Genomic DNA, 6,306 nt, shown 5'->3' with positions numbered 1-6,306 from the left:
AATAGGCAGAAGGCTCTCTACAACAGCTTCTCTACAATCCCCAGTAAAGATGATTATCGCTTTCCCTTTCGAGACAAGATTTTTCTGGTTTTCATGAGAACTTTGGCAAACATTAGCCATCTGTGTTGAAATTTTCTATAATAATAAATCTGACCCTTTGTTTCCAAGGAGTGTTTCACATGAAACTATTCCAGGAGTAAGGTTAAGGCAAAGGTCCAGTGAAGGTAAATCATTACAGCTGTGTGGTTGAGAAGCTTTGTCACTCACACATTGCAGCACTGTAGTGTGCTACATGAGGAGGCTGTCCTTGAGCCTCTGTTGCCATAGTTGTTCCATGAGAAATACTGAAAAGACCCATTCAGTCAGAATCAGCCACTCTGTGTATGATTTAACCAGTTCCTGGGTCCATGGTGGGTTAAAAGTAGTATAATTTTGTACGTAAAGAATATTTCATAATGTGCAAGTGATCTGAACCAAAACTGTGGTAGCAGTCTTACTTTGAGATTCTGAATATCTTTGCAGCAGCAAGCTTTTTTTTTTTATTATTTTAATATAAGCTAACTGTTATTTATATTACAGAGAATCAGTCCATCATGAGAAACAGAGGCTACCATTAATTAGAAGTCATCTTAGAGATGGTTCCATTCACATAGCTTATGGTGTACATCCCCTTTGGTTGGTAAGCTAAAAAAAAAGTAAATCCAAAAATAGCTAAAACCCATTTATGAGAAGAGAACTGTTTTGGTTTTTTTCCTAGACGCTGCACGCTGTTTTTTTCCACAGACTATCACTTTAAGGGCTGTTCAGCCTTCTTTAACGCAGCAGTAGCTGTGTCTTACAGGTTTATCTTCATCATGATTTTTTTCAAGGTGAATGCTACATGTCTATACTACATGTGGAAGCTGCAGACATCACTATGATGTCCTTTATTTTTCCCTTTGGCAGAGTAGGAAATAAATCCATGTACTACAGGTCAGTTTGGTGGTCGGTGGCTGTAGCCTTGTTTTGTAACTTGTGTTTGGAGAGGCCCACATTAGAGGAAAGGAACTAAGCAAAGCAACACTGCTGCTAGGGGAAATCTCTTGCACAAGGGAAAGCAATGTGGATATCTCAACCTACAATAAAGACAGGCAGAGTAGCTGTATGCTCTGCACAAGAGCCTATAGCAGAAAGCTGGGTTTCAGGTGTGTACCTGCAATAGGATATGCTTCTTGGAGAACGTCTGAGGAATTGTGGAATATCACAGAACACAGAACCAGGGTCAGATCAGCAGTGGTAATCGTTGTCTTCAAGTGCAGAGCTCCTCTGTAAACAGAGGTGGTGGCTGTACCATGTCTTTACCCACCATGCCATGACAGTAATCAGGCTCAAAAGCCACGTAGGCTCCAGCAGAGAACACTTGGCAAGCGCTTCAAAGTGCAAGAGACTGACAAAATATTTACATGTCACAGTAATTTCAAATTATGAACAAGTCATGGATTATCAGTGGCAAAGGGTGGAGCCTGGGGTCAGCACAGTCACCTCTAGTTATTTGACACAGCTGTTAATGAGTCATTGGGCCCAAAGATTGTTCACAAAAATCTAGAGAAGAAAAAATACTAAACAGCAGTGGTTGCTGCCCCCAAATCTAGCTTGCCTTGAAATAGTCTGAAGCTGAGTTGGAGTCTGCAACAGCACAGACAAGACATTGGGAACAGTCTCCATTCCTGTCAAGGTTCTTTGGGGCTTTTCCCTACTTCTTGAGATCTCAGGACAGTGAACAGGCTAGTGAGTTTTAAAGTCTGATTTCAGTCATTTCTATAGTCTGCACATTCCACACATCAGTATACATACAGGTCAGTTAATTATTACAGGGTTTAAGCCTCCAAAAAAATTCATATGGCCAAAATAACAAGAGTGGGTAGTCTTGTAATGTAGACACTAAAGATTAAAAAATAGCTTGAGTCACCACTCTTGTGTTTCTGTAAATAGCAACAAAAATTCAAAGCCAAGAAAAAAGGTATAAGTGAAATATGCCTACAGTGCTGTATCGAGGGAAAGGTGAACAATGAAGTTCATAGGTGAGACTGCATGGAAGAGACATCTGAATGAGAAAGAAATAGCAGCTTTTAAACGGTGGTCGAACCTTCTCTTCCTTCACTGATATTTTATCTGATCCTTTTGTAATTATTCAAATTACCAAGTTTTTCAAGCCGCTCTGAGAAACAATTTGAAATACAAAAGTAGGAACAGTAGAAGGAGGGAAGAACTGCATTTCTTAAGAAACAAAAAAAAAAAAATCAGAACGTTTTAAGCTTTATACAGTCTGTCAAATTCTGCCCTGAAAAAGAAACTCAATTTAAATAAACGTGTCAGTGATTTCACATAGGACAGATTTTATTTATTAAACAGGTTGGGGTGGAAATGAGAGGGAAATAAATACACAAGGCATTAAATACAACTAAAATAACCAAATCTTTCTTAAAATAAACACTATGTCCTACATGCTGGTAGAGGAGCTCAGATCACATCATTCTACCAAGACAAATAGGAACAGCCACGACGGCAGATGCATTTCTGTAATTATTTCCCATATCACTTCCCAAGGAATTGTGATGCCTAATACATCAGGCAATAGCCAGAGTATTTAAATTCACCAAGCAGAGACCATTCACATTTTGTAAGCTGAAGCGTCACCTGACTTACTTTGCAGCCCCATCTCCCAACAGTGACCCAGTTCCTTCAGGTACGGATCTCAGTGCTTGGGAGATGATGGAAGCAGGATCCTTGTTAGGGTTCTCCTCCTGCTTCCTCTGTGTCAGGGTCCTCTGTGGGGCTCCCTCTCGCCAGGTTAATTGGGCATTTGCACAGAAGGTGACAGGGAGCAAGAGACAGAGAAACCAGCTTATTTTCAGGATGTGGCTGCCTCAACGGCTGATCTCAGATGAGTGTTTAGAAGAGCTTCAGAAGGTCTTCATGCCCCGACTGGGGAGCAGAAGGCAGCTCCCAGCTGAAGAACAGGCAGCACACCTGTGTGTCCGCTGCCTAGATCCAGCACACAGGGTCTGCAGCTCTGCTTAAGCAGGTGTCTCACCCCGCTGACCCTAAATGGAGCTGGCAGGGGCCCTTACTCATCATAGTTTCTGTTCTGCCATTTATTCAATAGGTGAGTTTAGGTGAATTGGTGCTCCATGAGAGAATGCAGGTCCCCAGCCAGGATCCAGCACGCCCAGAAACCAGAGCATTGCAGCGGAAGCCAGGCTGCTGAGAGCTCCTCTGCAGGCCCTAACCCAGGATCAAAAGCACAAGCGTAGTGCTCAGCTCAGGACTAACCCAGGCAGAGGTAACACACAGTTCATTCATGTGCTCAGTTACAACATATTCAACGTCCACAGACTTTCCCTGTCATCGTTTGGCTCTGCTTCAGGGAGGTATTTGGGTTTGGGGTTGGTTTGTTTAAAAAGGTGCAATATACATACCAGTTAATAGTACAGAGGCAGTTCTAAAATAATTTTGAAATATAATTTTTCTTTCCGTAGAATTCCATAATTCCATTTAATTAGAATAGAAGCAATAAATAAAAAAAGTCATGAAATATAAGCCAATAAATGGAACAGAACATTGCTTTTAGTACAGACCTACCCTTGTAACAGAGAACAGGGAGCTATGAAAGATGAAGACTGCATTTTCCATATACACTTACGTTACCTAACAAACAACTACTAAATCTTGTCAATACCAGAATCAATTTCCAAATACAAAACCCAGTTAACCCATGTATTTCAGGCTGTTCATATGGCACCTGTTGTTAATCTACAAAAAAAAAAAAAAAAGAAAAAGACTATGGATTTCTCTTACTAGTATCCACAGTCATAAAATGGAAGTGTTCATAAAATCTGTCCACTTGAGCCTAAATAAGTTTATAAATTCTCATCCACAGTAAATATTTCAAGTGGAGCCATATTTATTACAGCAATGATTGTAACCCAAATGCGTTTATCAATAGCCCTTAATGCACTTACATAGCCAAATCTTCATGTATATTATCCCACCACTCAACAGAAGAGCGCTTTCCTAAATCAAAAACAAAATAGTACACAGATATTAATGCTTAACATGTGAACATAAAAACAATGGATACATTAATATAGCTGTAGATATTCTGTTCCTTCACTGGTGTGTGAACTTATTAGAAACCTGCACACATCCTTTTTAATAAAATTAATAAATTTCAGTCTCAAAGGTTGTTTGTCAAGGATTGGTCTACTGGAACTTAAACCGGGTGATTTCTGTAGGGCAAAGTGAGTGTTCAGTCTAATTCAAGAAGACAGCTGAACCAGAACCGTTAACTGAACGGTCCTTCAGTGGGAAAAGAGTCCATTCTCCACCCTCAATTCAGATCCAAGTTTGGGACTCCCATTTACAATTCCAAATACACCCAGTCACAGTGTAGAGAGTCTTCATTTATACCAGTTCCTGAGGCCACTGGTGAGCTGGTATTTGTTCTGTTTTGAAGTTCAAGAAAACAAAAGAGTGAGAAGGACTATTTGCAAAAAGTGACAGCTCCATGGCACAAGTTTAGGAATCCAGGGTTTCTCCTCATTTCAGTTCAACAGCAGACTCCTGACAGTGGGCAATGCAGTCATTTTCTCCCAATTTTTCTAAGGAAGTTTTCAGTTTATACCTTGTTCCTAATCTGTACGGAACTGACACAGGTTCTTATAGGAAAACCGTTTTCCAACAGTCGGAACATCTTCCACCCAGGTAAATGTGGCCTAGAACACTTCAGTTACCCTTCTCTGAGCCCTGCTTCAAGCAGCAAATAACCACAATCTATACGGGACACATATGTCTCAGACAGTGCTTGCATTAGCCCCCGTTTGCCGGTGTCGCTAAACCCTTACCCCGGATCAATTCTTTGAGGTCTTGTGCAAACTGGCCCTTGTTTCCCTGCAGAGAAATGAGTTTTGCAGAACCGCAAAACAAAGGTTTCATTCATGACTAGTTATTAATGCAGGGTAAGAGCATGGACTTAGGAATTGTTTTCTTTCTCGTTTTATTGCCATCTGTATAAACAGCTATGCTAAAATTTTTGAAGGAAGAAAACAGACAATGTACTAAACCAGGGCAATCAGAAGTCCAAATCAAAGTACTGCTGCAGTACACATCCAGGATTAGAGAAGAGACAGAGTAAATGTATTTAGCCACAGGCATACAGTGAAAATAAACATGAATTCTTTTCAGCGCTTTCAAACCAAGGAACGGAGCAACTCATCCTATTCAGCTTTGACCACCTACAGCTTCCCAGTGACACAGTGGAGACTGAGAGTGGGGGTACGTAGTTCAGTGTTCTCATCTAGACAACCTTGCTGCTTGGCCACCAGGTTTTCTTTTACCCAGTTGCTTCTGGCTCTTCCCGCACTGCTCAGGGCAAGGACCATGCTGATACAGAGAGAGACAGAGTTCCTGTCACAGCCCAAACCCAAGATGTGGCCAGCTACAGGCCGTAACTTGCACCTTGACAGTTCCCCAACCAGATGGACAGCAATGACAGGGTGGAAACCTGTTAAATGTTGTCAGTGTAAAAGAGGGCTTGGCTGGAGATAACGCATGCTGGAAGGAGTATTAGTGTCAACAAATCTCAACAGCAGCCCACCTGGGAGCCCAGTCACCATGGGAAATGCACTCTCACAGCTATCATTTGTGGTCACTAGTATCATGCATTCACTGTATAAAGCACAGAGATGGCAAAAATTCATCGAAGAGCAGTTCCTGGGCTTTCGCTAAACCTGAGCCATCTGTAGCAAATCTCCCAGGTATTGTAAATAACACTGGTATAGCTGAACGCAGAATTAGGTGCACCTTTGTGTCAAGTCAGGGAGCTCTCTGCATCATAGCAGGTCCCAGCCTCCACCGTCCCTCACTCAACGTACATAGTAAGCATTCAAATACTTTCCACAGAGGAGAAAAACCGGACTTCATGCAAGGGCATCAAGATACACTCTATCACATGTGCAGCATGTGCCTCTTTAGAGTGCACATCGGCATTAACCATCCCACAGTTTCCACTCCATTCCTGGTAGAGACAATGCTGGCACATCTTCTGTTTGACCAATGGCAACCTCAGCCCGTTCCAGGAAACTCCACTTCCTTGCTACACCACACTTTGGACCAGAAGCAACAACCCAGCCAGCAGTCTCCAGCACTGGCCCAAACCTACATTTCACATACTCAAACACTCTTTTTTGTCACCCTGTAGCGTTGCCCTTTTCTTCTGTCAGTACAATAGCTGGCCTACAAGGACAACTCTTGCTTTCCAGCCCTCTG

The sequence above is a fragment of the Chroicocephalus ridibundus genome, chromosome 5 (assembly GCF_963924245.1).
Source record: "Chroicocephalus ridibundus chromosome 5, bChrRid1.1, whole genome shotgun sequence".
NCBI classification, from domain to species: domain Eukaryota; kingdom Metazoa; phylum Chordata; class Aves; order Charadriiformes; family Laridae; genus Chroicocephalus; species Chroicocephalus ridibundus.
Note: the sequence above shows the minus strand (reverse complement) of the source record.